This window comes from Bubalus bubalis, chromosome 9 (genome assembly GCF_019923935.1).
Source record: "Bubalus bubalis isolate 160015118507 breed Murrah chromosome 9, NDDB_SH_1, whole genome shotgun sequence".
NCBI lineage: Eukaryota > Metazoa > Chordata > Mammalia > Artiodactyla > Bovidae > Bubalus > Bubalus bubalis.
In genome coordinates, this window is record NC_059165.1 from 39,793,134 (window position 1) to 39,810,369 (window position 17,236).

Consider the following 17,236-nt stretch of genomic DNA (forward strand, 5'->3'; position numbering starts at 1 on the left):
AACCAAAGTCCAAGTAGTGAACTCTGCATTGCCCCCTGGGAAGAACTCTGGTTTTGAGAGGCCCATTCTTCACCCTGTTAATACAGAGGAGGGTGAGGGACTGAGGGAGGGAGGGCTCTCTCAGCTCTTCTCTCTTCAGGGTCTGGAGATCATGGCCCTGCAGTGAGCAGGCAAGCCCTGGGCCAGGCAGGGCCAGATCTGAAGCCCTGCTATCTCCTTCATTTCATCAGGCTGCTGGGCAGCTGAGCACAGGAAATTAAAAGCAACTCATAGATCATAAAGCAAGGCACCAAGTGATCTCAGACAAAATCTGTCTCCCTTCCCTCCCTCTTCTCCCTCCTATGAGAAGCTGGCTCTTAGCAGTTGGCTGCTGAACTTCTGCAGCGAGCCAAACTGTTCTAGTTGTCAGTACCCCAGAGGCAAAGGAGGCTCTGCCCTCAGAGGGCTCTGAGTCCAAATGCCAGGACCTCACAGTGACAGCATTAGTGTGTGTATATATGTGTGTGTGTGTGTGTGTGTGTGTGAGAGAGAGAGAGAGAGAGAGAGAGAGAGAGAGAGAGAGAGAGAGAGAGAGAAAGCACATGCATTGTAGAAGGAGACAGAGGAAAGAGTGGCAGCCTTTATGGGGCAAACTGAGCTCAAAGGTAAAGGGAAGCCCAACTTGTAACTTTATTCCTTCTTGCAGGGTTGCACTTTGTACCCTGTGCTTATGTTCCTTGTTTTTACAAACAATACATACAGCAGCAACATCTCCTAGCTAAGATACTCTATGACTGTGGACATTTGCCACTTCTGCTTGACCAGCATCCCTTCTGAGTTTTGGCTAAAGTACACCCTTTCCTTTTAAAAAAATTTTTTTTCATGTGGACCATTTTTTAGAGTCTTCATTTAATTTGTTACAATATTGCTTCCTTTTTTTATGTTTTCATTTTTTGGCCATGAGGCATGTGGGATCTTAACTCCTCAACCAAGATCAACCCTGCATCCTCTGCATTGGAAGACAAAGTCTAAACTGGACCACTTTTCCTTCTTTGAAAAATTTCCTCTTACTCACTCGTGGTCCTGAGAAGATGGCCAATGATGACAATCAATGACTCCACATTACTTCAGCAGAGCAGGGGGAAGGGTGGTGGGAACCTCTTTAGCCTGGCAAAAGGCTGGGCTGATTCACCCACATGGGGATGCCCTGAAGAGGTACCCTCCGGTTCCTACTCAGTGTGACCTGACTATTCAACTTTCTCTTCAGTTCTGTGAGCTATCCAGGATGCACTTAAAAATGTCCTTTAATTGCTTTTTAGCCAAAATCCATTTCTGTTTCTTAAAACCAAGGAACCCTAGTGAATGCCTTTGCTTTTTGAATGTCAAATAAAAATTAGTTTGAGATTCCAACCTACATGTGATGCATGATTGTTATCCTTGCCCACCTTTCTGAGGATACCCTATTGCCTCTTGTCTTGATCATCTGTTTCCATTGAATACTTTTAGTTTATGGATAATCTCAGCATTCTGTATGGGCTGTTTGTACCAATACAAACAAGAAACTCAGCACTTTTCTTATAATTTCTTTCTTTTTTCCCCCTACCAAGACCCACTTACACAGGGATGTGTGTGTGGGTGTGTGTGTATGTGTGTACTGAAGACAAAGAAGGCTTACAACACTAATTCAGTTCAGTTCAGTCACTCAGTCATGTCCGACTCTTTGCAACCCCATGAATTGCAGCACACCAGGCCTCCCTGTTCATCACCAAATCCTGGAGTTCACTCAAACTCATGTCTATCGAGTCGGTGATGCCATCCAGCCATCTCATCCTCTGTCGTCCCCTTCTCCTCCTGCCCCCAATCCCTCCCATCATCAGAGTCTTTTTCAATGAGTCAACTCCTCGCATGAGGTGGCCAAAGTACTGGAGTTTCAGCTTTATCATCATTCCTTTCAAAGAACACCCAGGACTGATCTCCTTTAGAATGGACTGGTTGGATCTCCTTGTAGTCCATGGGACTCTCAAGAGTCTTCTCCAACACCACAGTTCAAAAGCATCAATTCTTTGGCACTCAGCTTTCTTCACAGTACAACTCTCGCATCCATACATGACCATTGGAAAAACCATAGCCTTGACTAGATGGACCTTTGTTGGCAAAGTAATGTCTCTGCTTTTTAATATGCTATCTAGGTTGGTCATAACTTTCCTTCCAAGGAGTAAGCGTCTTTTAATTTCATGGCTGCAGTCACCATCTGCAGTGATTTTGGAGCCCCCAAAAAATAAAGTCTGACACTGTTTCCACTGTTTCCCCATCTATTTCCCATGAAGTGATGGGACCAGATGCCATGATCTTAGTTTTATGAATGTTGAGCTTTAAGCTAACTTTTTCACTCTCCTCTTTCACTTTCATCAAGAGGCTCTTTAGTTTTTCTTTACTTTCTGCCATAAGGGTGGTGTCATCTGCATATCTGAGGTTATTGATATTTCTCCCGGCAATCTGGATTCCAGCTTGTGCTTCTTCCAGCCCAGCATTTCTCATGATGTACTCTGCATATAAGTTAAATAAGCAGGGTGACAATATACAGCCTTGACGTACTCCTTTTCCTATTTGGAACCAGTCTGTTGTTCCATGTCCAGTTCTAATTGTTGCTTCCTGACCTGCATACAGGTTTCTTAAGAGGCAGGTCAGGTGGTCTGGTGTTCCCATCTCTTTCAGAATTTTCCACAGTTTATTCTGATCCACACAGTCAAAAGCTTTGGCATAGTCAATAAAGCAGAAATAGATGTTTTTCCGGAATTCTCTTGCTTTTTTGATGATCCAGCAGATGTTGGCAATTTGATCTCTGATTCCTCTGCCTTTTCTAAAACCAGCTTGAACATTGGTAAGTTCATGGTTCACGTATTGCTGAAGCCTGGCTTGGAGAATTTTGAGCATTACTTTACTAGCGTGTGAGATGAGTGCAACTGTGCGGTAGTTTGAGCATTCTTTGGCATTGCCTTTCTTTGGGATTGGAATGAAAACTGACCTTTTCCAGTCCTGTGGCCACTGCTGAGTTTTCCAAATTTGCTGGCATATTGAGTGCAGCACTTTCACAGCATCATCTTTTAGGATTTGGAATAGCTCCACTGGAATTCCATCATCTCCACTAGCTTTGTTCGTAGTGATGCTTTCTAAGGCTCACTTGACTTCACATTCCAGGATATCTGGCTCTAGGTGAGTGATCACACCATCATGATTATCCGGGTTGAGAAGATCTTTTTTGTACAGTTCTTCTGTGTATTCTTGCCACCTCTTCTTAATATCTTCTGCTTATGTTAGGTCCCTACCATTTCTGTCCTTTATTGAGCCCATCTTTGCATGAAATGTTCCCTTGGTATCTCTAATTTTCTTGAAGAGATCTCTAGTCTTTTCCATTCTGTTGTTTTCCTCTATTTCTTTGCATTGATCACTGAAGAAGGCTTTATTATCTCTCCTTGCTATTCTTTGGAACTCTGCATTCAGATGTTTATATCTTTCCTTTTCTCCTTTACTTTTTGCTTCGCTTCTTTTCACAGCTATTTGTAAGGCCTCCCCAGACACCCATTTTGCTTTTTTGCCTTTCTTTTCCATGGGGATGGTCTTGATCCCTGTCTCCTGTACAATGTCAGGAATCTCAGAAGCACGCTGGCTGCGAAGGACCTCACAAAAGCGTGGCTGAAAGGAGCTACCCCACCTCCGAGGTCAGGCGTGGCGGCCAAGAGGAGCTACCCCACGTCCAAGGTCAGGGGTTGCGGCAGTGAGTGCCAGGCTGTGACGGCGCAGGAGCGGACAAGAGAAGATAGATAGATACCCACGTTCAAGGTCAGGGGCGGCGGTCGAGAGGAGCTACCCCTTGTCTGAGGTCAGGGGCAGTGGCCGTGAGTGCCAGGCTGCGACAGCGCAGGAGCAACCGAGAGGAGCTACCCCATGTCCAAGGAGCGGTGGCTGCACGGGTGCAGGAGGGCCGAGAGGAGCTACTCCATGTTCAAGGTCAGGAAGGGTGGCAGTGAGGAGATACCCCTCGTCCAAGGTAAGGAGCAGTGGCTGCGCTTTGCTGGAGCAGCCGTGAAGAGATACCCCACGTCCAAGGTAAGAGCAACCCAAGTAAGACGGTAGGTGTTGCAAGAGGGCATCAGAGGGCAGACACACTGAAACCATAATCACAGAAAACTACTCAATCTAATCACACTAGGACCACAGCCTTGTCTAACTCAATGAAACTAAGCCATGCCCTGTGGGGCAACCCAAAACGGGCGGGTCATGGTGGAGAGGTCTGAGAGAATGTGGTCCACTGGAGAAGGGAATGGCAAACCACTTCAGTATTCTTGCCTTGAGAACCCCATGAACAGTATCAAAAGGCAAAAATGATAGGATACAGAAAGAGGAACTCCCCAGGTCGGTAGGTGCCCAATATGCTACTGGAGATCAGCGGAGAAATAACTCCAGAAAGAATGAAGGGATGGAGCCAAAGCAAAAACAATACCCAGCTGTGGATGTGACTGGTGATAGAAGCAAGGTCTGATTCTATAATGAGCAATATTGCATAGGAGCCTGGAATGTTAGGTCCATGAATGAAGGCAAATTGGAAGTGGTCAAACAGGAGATGGCAAGAGTGAACGTCAACATTCTAAGAATGAGCTAACTAAATTGGACTGGAATGGGTGAATTTAACTCAGATGACCATTATATCTACTACTGTGGGCAGGAATCCCTTAGAAGAAATGGCGTAGCCATTATAGTCAACAAAAGAATCTGAAATGCAGTACTTGGATGCAATCTCAAAATGACAGAATGATCTCTGTTCATTTCCAAGGCAAACCATTCAATATCACAGTAATCCAAGTCTATGCCCCAACCAGTAATGCTGAAGAAGCTGAAGTTGAAAGGTTCTATGAAGACCTACAAGACCTTTTAGAACTAACACCCCAAAAAGATGTCCTTTTCATTATAGGGGGCTGGAATGCAAAAGTAGGAAGTCAAGAAACACCTGGGGTAACAGGCAAATTTGGCCTTGGAATACGGAATGAAGCAGGGCAAAGGCTAATAGAGTTTTGCCAAGAGAACACACTGGTCATAACAAACACCCTCTTCCAACAACACAAGAGAAGACTCTACACATGGACATCACCAGATGGTCAACACCGAAATCAGATTGATTATTATCTTTGCAGCCAAAGATGGAGAAGCTCTAGACAGTCAGCAGAAACAAGACCAGGAGCTGACTGTGGCTCAGATCATGAGCTCCTTATTGCCAAATTCAGACTTAAATGGAAGAAAGTAGGGAAAACCGCTAGACCATTCAGGTATGACCTAAATCAAATCCCTTATGATTATACAGTGGAAGTGAGAAATAGATTTAAGGGACTAGATCTGATAGAGTGCCTGATGAACTATAGCACTAATACACACACCAAAAAAAAAATGCAATCAAAAATTATATATCCCTATTCTTAAAATTCTACTAATGCACATTTCAAGCTCCAATATTCCCCAGCTAGAGTCCTCTCCCTTCTATTTCCTATCTCCCTTCAAATTCCCTCATGCAAACTGCCTATTTATTTTTATGAAGAAAAAAAATCAGTTCTCTCTTTACCACTTTTTCTCCCACCAACTTTGTCCTCAGGGTCTCAAGATAGTTTTCCTCCAAAAGGGAATTCTGGGGCCAGGTGTTAACATAGGTCTACACTGCTACAATGATTTCTGCAGACAGAATATTAGAATCAGACCAAATGACCTGTTCTGTCTCCTTCCAGTCATAAGAGCAATGAGTCTGGGCTCAGGAAGGGTCACAATCCTTCTTTCTACTTTATTTTATGTTAAATTAGATGGGGCAATCATCTCTGTAAGAACTCAGGGCTCTTTCAAAGGCCACAATCATTTCTCCCCAGAGGCAGAGGACCCTGTAAGAGAGGGAAGCTGTGGGAATGGGAGCCACAGATGGGCTGAGGATGTGGCCAGGGGCCAGCAGTGATTCTGGACAGGGTGGGTGTCTGGCTGGTGCCTGCCTTCTCCCTCTGATGAATCTTTCCCAGGTTACTTTGTAAGCAATAAAGCTGGGACATATGGTGGGGGCTTGATTATGTACAATCATTAGCACAATCATTTTCTAGAACTCTTCCTTCTCACTTATCATTCATTCAATAAACACATATTAAATTCCTTCTCTGTACCCAGCAATAGGCACAAAAGCAAAATAAGACCAAGTCCTTGTCCACAAGAGTCTAAGACTCTATTGGGAGATGCGTAGGGAAGAAATAGGCAGTTATTCAAAAGTAGGGTAAGTTCTGGGTAATAGCTGTTGAGCATCTTTGATGTGCCAGGCTTTCTCAATTACTTGAGGTTCAAGGGAAATAAGACATATCTCTGGAAAAAAAATCTGTGAGTTTGCTTATGTGTTGGGTGCCTGGAGGACAGGGAAAGTGGGCAGGAAAAAAATTCACAAGCATCTAACACAATGTCAAGCACACAGAATCACTCAGTAAATACTCATGAAGTGAATGTTGACTAAAAAGTTACAGAATGTGATATATGCTATAACATAAACAAAAGGGTATTGTGGCTAATTACTTGGAAATCAGAGCACATCTTCAAAAATATAATGGCACCTGAATCTTGCTTGAGCAGGAACTGTGTTGAGAGGAGCATGAAGTTTGATGGGGGTGATAGAGGGATGAATTTGATAAAAAAAAAAAAAAAAAGTCTGGGGCTATGTTGCTGATGACTTTGTATGGCATCTTAACAATTGAGAAACAATCAGTCCCATCTTTCAGGCCGAGCTGGGAGTAATTTCTGCCTCTATGTACCTGTTTTTACAGTATAAAGTGGAAGGCACCACTCATCCTCTAGATAACAGAGTAGACAAGAACATGGGGTTTAGAAGCAAGCAGACCTGGTTGGCTTCAAATTTCAGCTTTGCCACCTTTTTAATAGCAATATGCTGGGCAAGTAACTTAACCTCTCTGAACTTCAATAATTTCATCTCCAAAACAAGAATCACAACACCCCCGCCCCAGAGCAATGCTCTAAAAGATCAATAAGGTAATGTACCATAAAAGAGTACCTGGCTTAGAGTCAGTACTTTTAAAATGGTTGTTTTGTTATTATCACTACTATAACAATTATTACTATTGTCATTCTGTTTGGAAATAATGCTGCTTCTCATTCATGCTCTACAAAGAAAGTTAACTGTGAGGCCCACCTTTTCCAGATTGATCATCTCAGTTGAGCAAGTGAATTTAGATCAATCATTTGATGGGAGGTGTGATTACTCACCAAGAAAAGGCCTCCAAGCCCATGTGACCCAAGTTCCCTCAATTTACCATAAGGAGACTGAGGCTTGGCCCTAGTCCCACAACTGCCTAGAGAGAACAGGGCAAATCCCAGAACTCTATCCTCTGGGTGCAGTTGACTGCCTCCAAGTTATCTCTGTTGCTGTGTATACAAGGCCAAGATTAAAATCGGCTTCAAATGCCAGCCCTCCAAAGCCAAGTCCTCCTCACCAAGCCCTCTCTGTTGGGGGCTGTTTTTCCTGCACTTTCTCTGCAGCCCCTACAGGCATCTGCTGGGTGTCTGACAACTGACTCTGCTCCTGAGCCCTCCTGACCCCACGAGGAGGTGAGAGGCCTCTCTCTAGCAGTGTCAGCTTACAGTGGGGAAAAGGCCTGGAGACACGGCCAGAGACAAGCTGACACCAACAGTGTTACTGCTTCCCCAGGCTCTCACTCCAGCAGAGGTGGCTGGCAGGTCAGCCTCCCCACCGGATGGACTTGTTTCTCACCACAGGCCTCAGCGGTTGCTCTGGAGTCAGCCATCCTCTGGCAGGTGTTCAGGCTCCTACGGCTTCATGGAACTCTCCACTTTGTCTAGGGTCACCACTCTCCTCTGGAAGAGAAGCCTGAGGGGAGACCCTCAGCAGGACAGAAAAAGCTCGGCTTTTTCTGGAACTCCCCCAGCTTTCCTTCAATGAGAGCTCAAATGGCCTGGACAAGCCAAGTGAAGTGCCAGGCTGCTATTCTGTCCCTTTTGTGAGGCTCATGAACTTGCTATCCCACAGGAAAAATACAATTTCTTAAGCAAAAGAGGTTATTTTCTACATTGCAGTTCCCTAACCTGGTGGCTCAGGCAGTAAAGATTCTGGCTATAGCACAGGAGACACTGGTTCAATCCCTGGGTTGGTCGGGAAGATCCCCTGGAGAAGGGAATAGCTACCCCCTCCAAGATTTTTGCCTGGAGAATTTCACAGACAGAGGAGCCTGGCAGGCTACCGTCCATGGGGTCTCAAAGAGTCAGACACGACTGAGCCACTTTCACTCACTCATGCACAACTGGCCTGACGTAACCGATAGTGAGGCTATAACCTGGCCACGGCCCATGTCAGAGTCAGTGGACTAGCCAGTAGGACTCTCCTGCACTGAACAGTGACTGACCGACCAAGTTAGTCATATCCTCCTTCATGCCCTGCTTTATTCCTACATACATGCTGGGACCTTCTACGTTCCAGGAACTATATTAGTTTCCAGTGATGCAAATGGAGAAGAGGCTTTGTAGCCCTAGATAATTTTGCCCTTAACAGGAATTCAATTTATGACTCTATTCCTTATCAGCAACTTTGACTGTCTGTCAGATTTTATGGTGACATATACACAAGTCTCATTTATAAGGTAGCCATTACTTTAAACAGACAAATAAATTTATCAGGAGCCTTGATTTCAAGGAGCAGAAACTGAACCCAATCTGGCTTAAGGAAAAAATCAGAATTATCTGGCTCATATCTTAGAAGATCAGGACTAGAGTATTCTCAGTCAATCAAATGAGATCATTTCTCTCTCCCTCCATCCTCCTTCACCCCATATCTCAGCTCCCTGCTTCTCTCCACGTGTTGGGTTCATTCTCTCCTAAGATGTAAGACCTTTATCCACACAGCAGGAGACATGGCACAGACAACTGCAGACTTCAATCCAGATTCAGTTCAGTTCAGTTCAGTCGCTCAGTCGTGTCCAACTCTTTGAGACCCCATGAATCACAGCACGCCAGGCCTCCCTGTCCATCACTATCTCCCAGAGTTCACTCAAACTTATGTCCATCGAGTTGGTGAAGCCATCCAGCCATCTCATCCTTTGTCGTCCCCTTTTCCTCCTGCCCCCAATCCGTCCCAGCATCAGTATTTTCCAATCCAGATTAGCAATACCCAAAGAGAAACATTTCTCTCTCCCAGAACCTACATGTAAAATTCAGGAGGACAGCAATACTAAACCAAACTTGGATCACAGGGCCACTACTGAGTCAGCTGCTATAAGAAGGGAATGAGCTACTATGATTGTTTGAGCTTTGGTCACATGATTCTCCTTAGCCCCTCCTAAAACCAGATGCTGAGAAAGAGGAACAGTTCTCGAAAGAAGGGAGTAAGCTCTTTCCATGAGAGATGGAGCAGATGCTGAACAGGTTGGAGAGGAGGGGTCAGGGGAGACATGGTAACATGTCTGTATACCAGAAAGAATAAAAAGAAAAGGTTGTGTTGTATAGAAGAAAAAACAGGGAAGGCTTAACCAAAGAGTAGTTAGCTTTAAGTTTGTTTGTAATGGCCAGTTACTTTAGAATATGGAAAGCATGAATAATATTTTAAAATATATAGTGGATTGGCAACTTTTATAGGATGTATAACTATGGTGATTCATCACACAGCTAATTCCCAAAGTGACCAAGGACAAACCAAATAAATATCTTTTGGGGGAAGGAAGAGATTCACATTCATTGAATATCTACTGGGGTGCTGGGCATTGTACCTCCACATTACTCATAAAGCTATAGGGTCATCCTATGAGGCAGGTGCTATTTTTTTCCTCCAATTACAGGAGAGGGAACTGATGCTCAAAGAAATTTAAAAAAAAAATCATCTCACTGAAGGCCCCACGGCAAGCAAGCAGTAGAGCTGGGATGTGAACTCAAGTTTATCTAAGTCCAATGCTTGTGCTCTTTCCACAAGTCAGTTCTGCCAGCCAAAGTCAAAATATAGCCAGATGAAAGGGTGGAGGGGCAAACAATGAGTCCCTCCTCCATTTATAGACAGAGAACAAAACCAGACAGCCCCAAAAGGCAGAAGTGCCAAGAAGAGAAACAACTTTTCCAGGTCCTTCGTGAGGACATTCTTTGCTCCCAAAATGGAGATGGCACTCAAAAGTAAGATTACACATTATGAAGTGTTGCAATGGGTAGGAGAATGTGGCCAAGAACAAACAATCGTTTCAGTGACTCAGGGGTGATCAGTGGCCTGTAAAAAGCCACCTCAGTGGAGGAGTGTGTCTGGACCCCCTATTTAAAGGGAATTGTAGCATAACTGGTTGAGACATGGAGGCTTCAAAGGCGGACCTCCTTATTTGAGAAATTTGGCAATAAATGTGAAGATATCTGCATGTTTAAAAATTACAAGGAAGCAATGACTGAAGAGTAAGGATTTAAAAAATCAGATTTTGATTTTTTACAGTGGTAAAAAATCTGCCTGCCAATGCAGAAGACGTAGATTTGATCCCTGGGTCAGGAAGATGATCCCCTGGAGAAGGAAATGGCAACCCACTCCAGTGTCCTTACCTGGAAAATTCCATGGACAGGGGAGACTAGTGGGCTACAGTCCATGGGGTTGCAGAATCAGACACAACCTAGCATGCACACGTGAACCTTATTTACAGACAGAAAAGTAGAAAGGACAGGCCATTAACAACAGAAATAAAAATGTGAATTAACTTGACCAGCTGAAACTGTAGACCAAGAACACAATGAGTCTGGCAACACAGTTCTTTGTTGGTTTGTCTTTGGACACTATTTTCCAGTCCTTTCCTGTGGGTACCAGGTGCAGCCTCCTACCACATAAGGTGTCATATAAACTGTCCAGCCTCTCGTTAACACTTGATTCCATTGTATGCAATAGTTGATTGATCTGGTGTGACTCAAGCCAAGTAGCCTGTCCCTCTCTGGGACTGACACGTGGATGTTATGGAGAGCAGTCCTCTTTCCCCCAGGTTAAGCTGAGATCATATAGCAAGAGACAGGCTCAGGCAGCTTCCAGCCTCATCAACCCAGATAAGGCAGGCCCAAAGCAAAAGAGAACTGCTCTCTCTCAGTGTTCACATGTTAAATCCAAGAGAAGGCATAGGCCATGTGAAGGGAGCCCTTTTTAAAAAAAAATTTTTTTAATTTATTTTTTATTGAAGGATAATTGCTTTACAGAATTTTGTTGTTTTCTGTCAAACTTCAACATGAATCAGCCATAGGGAGCCCATTTTTAAGTAAAAGAAAATGAGACCAGCCCAGAGAAGGAGACAGACAGACAATATCCTTCAAAACTCTGAATTCAACCATATTTCCACTCGATCCTAGACTCTCCCCACTTTTAAAAGAGAATTTGAATTGGGCTTCTGTAACAACCAGCATGGGCTTCCCTGGTGGCTCAGACAGTAAAGAATCTGCCTGCAATGCAGGAGACCCGTAAAGCTCACTAACATTAACTCTCAGCAATTAACAGGGTGGGGTGTTCTGTGAATAGAAATGAAAATTATGACCTGCCAGAGCCACTGATAATGAATATAATTAAAAAAAAAAAAAAGGGTCCCTGTCCTCAAGGAGTTCACAGTTGTGGAAAGTTCTTTTGCTTTCCTGCTATAAATAGGAACCTGCCCAGAAATGTGTGTACTATTAAAGTATGGGCGGGGAGCAAGGAGGGGAAGAGAGGAAATCCTATGTAGTTGCAATCCTTTTCCAAAACAAAAATAGTAAAAGCCAAGCTAATGACTGAACTCGACAAATATACAGAGAAACCAGAGAAGTGGTGCACAGAACTTTGTATTTGAGACACAGCAGTACCCTCGGAGCCCCTCATGGGGCTTCCAGAAGCTTCTTCTTTCTCACCTATCTCCTCCACTTTGGGGGCTCCCTTGTCCTCTAGGCTGTGAGGGTCCCTCTGCCCTCCTTCCTGAGTTCCCAGAAAACCAGTTCCATTCATCCTCATGGGCAGCTAGAGGAGATTGAATCAGATTCCCTTGAGGAAGGGACTTCAGATCCCTTCATCAGAAACTCAACAAATTTTTCTTTACCTGATAAAGTCATCTTTCCTCTTACAGTACCTCTTCTAGGAATAAGTATTACTCCATGTTACCAAAAACAAATATTTCTCTATTTTACCCAAAGAAGAGAGTTAGAAAAAAAGAAGAGACTTGGAGAGGGATGAATATGTAGGATTGTCCTTAGAAGTCAGCCCCCTATAAGATCAGATCAGATCAGATCAATCAGTCGCTCAGTCGTGTCCGACTCTTTGAGACCCCATGAATCGCAGCACGCCAGGCCTCCCTGTCCATCACCAACTCCCGGAGTTCACTCAGACTCACGTCCATCGAGTCAGTGATGCCATCCAGCCATCTCAACCTCTGTCATCCCCTTCTCCTCTTGCCCCCAATCCCTCCCAACATCAGAGTCTTTTCCAATGAGTCAACTCTTCGCATGAGGTGGCCAAAGTACTGGAGTTTCAGCTTTAGCATTATTCCTTTCAAAGAAATCCCAGGGCTGATCTCCTTTAGAATGGACTGGTTGGATCTCCTTGCAGTCCAAGGGACTCTCAAGAGTCTTCTCCTACACCACAGTTCAAAAGCATCAATTCTTGGGCGCTCAGCCTTCTTCACAGTCCAACTCTCACATCCATACATGACCACAGGAAAAACCATAGCCTTGACTAGACAGACCTTTGTTGGCAAAGTAATGTCTCTGCTTTTTAATATGCTATCTAGGTTGGTCATAACTTTCCTTCCAAGGAGTAAGCGTCTTTTAATTTCATGGCTGCAGTCACCATCTGCAGTGATTTTGGAGCCCAGAAAAATAAAGTCTAACACTGTTTCCACTGTTTCCCCATCTATTTCCCATGAAGTGATGGATCTGGATGCCATGATCTTTGTTTTCTGAATGTTGAGCTTTAAGCCAACTTTTTCACTCTCCTCTTTCACTCTTCATCAAGAGGTTTTTTAGTTCCTCTTCACTTTCTGCCATAAGGGTGGTGTCATCTGCATATCTGAGGTTATTGATATTTCTCCCGGCAATCTTGATTCCAGCTTCTGTTTCTTTCAGTCCAGCGTTTCTCATGATGTACTCTGCATATAAGTTAAATAAACAGGGTGACAATATACAGCCTTGACATATTCCTTTTCCTATTTGGAACCAGTCTGTTGTTCCATGTCCAGTTCTAACTGTTGCTTCCTGACCTGCATACAAATTTCTCAAGAAGTAGATCAGATGGTCTGGTATTCCCATCTCTTTCAGAATTTTCCACAGTTGATTGTGATCCACACAGTCAAAGGCTTTGGCATAGTCAGTAAAGCAGAAATAGATGTTTTTCTGGAACTCTCTTGCTTTTTCGATGATCCAGCAGATGTTGGCAATTTGATCTCGGGTTCCTCTGCCTTTTCTAAAACCAGCTTGAACATCAGGAAGTTCACGGTTCACATATTGCTGAAGCCTGGCTTGGAGAATTTTGAGCATTACTTTACTAGCGTGTGAGATGAGTGCAATTGTGCAGTAGTTTGAGCATTCTTTGGCATTGCCTTTCTTTGGGATTGGAATGAAAACTGACCTTTTCCAGTCCTGTGGCCACTGCTGAGTTTTCCAAATTTGCTGGCATATTGAGTGCAGCACTTTCACAGCATCATCTTTCAGGATTTGGAATAGCTCAACTGGAATTCTATCATCTCCACTAGCTTTGTTCGTAGTGATGCTTTCTAAGGCCCACTTGACTTCACATTCCAGGATATCTGGCTCTAGGTCAGTGATCACACCATCGTGATCATCTGGGTCATGAAGATCTTTTTTGTACAGTTCTTCTGTGTATTCTTGCCATCTCTTCTTAATATCTTCTGCTTCTGTTAGGTCCATACCATTTCTGTCCTTTATTGAGCCCATCTTTGCATGAAATGTTCCTTTGGTATCTCTGATTTTCTTGAAGAGATCTCTAGTCTTTCCCATTCTGTTGTTTTCCTCTATTTCTTTGCATTGATCGCTGAAGATGGCTTTCTTATCTCTTCTTGCTATTCTTTGGAACTCTGCATTCAGATGTTTATATCTTTCCTTTTCTCCTTTACTTTTCGCTTCTCTTCTTTTCACAGCTATTTGTAAGGCCTCCTCAGACAGCCATTTTGCTCTTTTGCATTTCTTTTCCATGGGGATGGTCTTGATCCCTGTCTCCTGTACAATGTCATGAACCTCATTCCATAGCTCATCAGGCACTCTATCTATCAGATCTAGGCCCTTAAATCTATTTCTCACTTCCACTGTATAATCATAAGGGATGTGATTTAGGTCATACCTGAATTAGGTCTAGTGGTTTTCCCCACTTTCTTCAATTTAAGTCTGAATTTGGCAATAAGGAGTTCATGGTCTGAGCCACAGTCAGCTCCTGGTCTTGTTTTTGCTGACTGTATAGAGCTTCTCCATCTTTGGCTGCAAAGAATATAATCAATCTGATTTCAGTGTTGACCATCTGGTGATGTCCAAGTATAGAGTCTTCTCTTGTGTTGTTGGAAGAGGGTGTTTGTTATGACCAGTGCATTTTCTTGGCAAAACTCTATTAGTCTTTGCCCTGCTTCATTCCATATTCCAAGGCCAAATTTGCCTGTTACTCCAGGTGTTTCTTGACTTCCTACTTTTGCACTCTAGGCCCCCTAAGCAGACCACAAAGTGAAGAATTCTAGGCAGTCCCCTCTCCCTGCCTCCACAAAACAATGCCAGCTCTTATGCTTGGCACATCACTTACAAACAATAAGGCCACACTTTATACCTGATAGATAATATTTATAAAATCCTACTAAAAATATTTTGAACACGTAAAAGACTTACAATAAAGGGAGGTTTTCAACTGATAGATTTCACTGGGTTATAGAATGATTTTCAAACTCAAAGACTCCTGCTCTGTCTCATATAATAAGGATAAAACTTTTCTGGTAGGCCATTTGGCAGTGTGTTTCAAAAGCCTTGAAAATGTTCATATTTTTAAAATTTTTTGTTTTATACTGAATTATAGATGATTAACAATGTTGTGATAGTTTCAGGTGGACGGCAAAGGGACTCAGCCATAGATATACATGCATCCCTTCTCCCCCAAACTTCCCTCCCATCCAGGTTGCCAAATAACATTGAGCAGAGTTCCCTGTGCTACAGTTCCCTGTTGGTTATCCATTTTAAATATAGTAGCGTAGCTTTGTGCAGTGGCAGTTTCGTAGCTAATGAGGTTTATCCAAGGTGTGATTATTGCTAATTAAATATAGTAGTGCATACATGTTGATCCCAAATGTTTTCTGATTCAGCGATTTTAATTCCCAAGCATGGACTCGGGAGTCAGATTGCTTCCACCACTAATCAATCACATGATTTAGCCTCTTGGAACCTCAGTTTCTTCATCTCTAAAATGAGGGTGATAATAGTAGCTACCTGAAAAGCTAGTTGTAAGGATTAAATGAAATATATGTAATGCCTTAGAGCAGTATCCAGCATATGGTTACATACTATACGTGTTAGCTAAGTAAGTGATCAGAGATAGAAATAGAAATACATCTCAGTATTAGTTCAAACAGCAGAATTTTAGAAAGATGTTTATTAACAGGTAATGGGCTAAATATTTATGGTGCAGCCATAAGACATTAAACCACATAGCTACTTTAAAAAAGACTATGTCTTAGAAGAATATTTAGAGATTTGGGAAGATGTTCATCACATATTGTTAGGCCAAAGAAAACAAAATCAAGTTTCAAATAGTATATACAGGATGATCCAAATACAAAAATAGAAAATAAAGGAAATACTTCAAAGTGCTATCGGCAAGTATCTCAAAGTTAATGGTTCAGGCTTGCCTGCACATTGGAATCACCTCTGAAATTTAAAAAAAAAAATTAATGATGATACAGGACCTCACCCATAATAATACTGATTTAATCAGTCTGGGATGTTGTCTGGGTCTCAGGATTTTTATTTTCTTGTATGTGCTTGGCTTCTTTCTCCAATTTTTTTCCTGAAATCTTCTAAAATAAACATGAATCCCCTTTAAAACTAGAAATTAAAACCATCAAATGCTATCTAAAAGACATTTCAATTACTCCCGTGAGTAGCTGACTAAGCAGCTGTGCCAGGCCCGGTTTACCAGAATGTTTTCTTCCAGGGAGAGCTGGAGGAAGAAAGACGGGGGAGCTAGAGTTGGCAGAAGCCTGAGAGGAGGCAGATTCAGAGCATGAGTCACTGCCCTGGAGAACAGACCTGGGAGAGGGCTTTAGATGGAGAGAGGAGGGGATGGGGCTGCAGGAAAAGAGGCTAGACACCTAAGGGGCGGGGGCAGGGCACCAAGAATCCATGGCCAGCTGCACTAGCTGAGCGATTGCATGCAGGCAGCTCTGTTATTTATGGCCCTTTAGTCTGAGGCCTTGCTCAGTGGCCGCTGTGATACTGGGAATTCAGTTATGTGTATCAGCATGACGCTTTCTCTTTTACAGCATACGCTCTTGATAAGGGCTGAGAGGAGTAGGCACAATGAGGAGAGAGGGAGCAAAGGAAGGTCTAAAACTGCTAAAAACTGTAACAGACAAAAAAAAAGTCCAGGGCTATTGGTATTTTTCTCCCTCCATGTCTAATATTAAATGCTTCGGGTCTAATTATTGAGCTTCTTCAGCCAGTATAGCATATTTTTTTTCACTCATTCAGCAAGTCCTTATTGAACTCTTAGTATGTGCCAAGCCCTGTGCCACGTACTTTTCATCATTTAATTCTTATCTAGAGCTTTAAACAAATGACCCCAGGTACTATGGTTAGCTTGCCTTGTACAGATGAAGGATCTAAATCTCGAGTAAGTTTATGGCCCAGAATCACCCAGCCAATGTTACTCATCACCAACATCATCAGAATGGATGGCTACCATGTATGAGCACCTACTATGTGCCAGACATTACGAAGTGAAGTGTTAGTCTCTTAGTTATGTCTGACTCTTTGAGACCCCATGGACTGTAACCCACCAGGGTCCTCTGTCCATGGAGTTCACCAGGCAAGAATACTGGGCTGGGTTGCCATTTCCTTCTCTAGGGGATCTTTGCAACCAGGGATGAGACTCAGGTCTCCTGCATTGGAGACAGATTCTTTACATCTAAGCCACCAGGGAAGCCAGGCACTATTTACTAAGAGTTTTATATACATTTTCGTTAATCACCCCACTCCACTATGAGACAGTGGC

The 17,236-nt window shown here is 43.3% G+C and overlaps 1 pseudogene; it reads left to right on the top strand.

Annotated features, from left to right (window-relative positions):
• The first annotated feature begins 15,219 nt into the window (after positions 1-15,219).
• Positions 15,220-15,352, top strand: LOC112587199 (annotated as a pseudogene).
• The last annotated feature ends 1,884 nt before the right edge of the window (positions 15,353-17,236 follow it).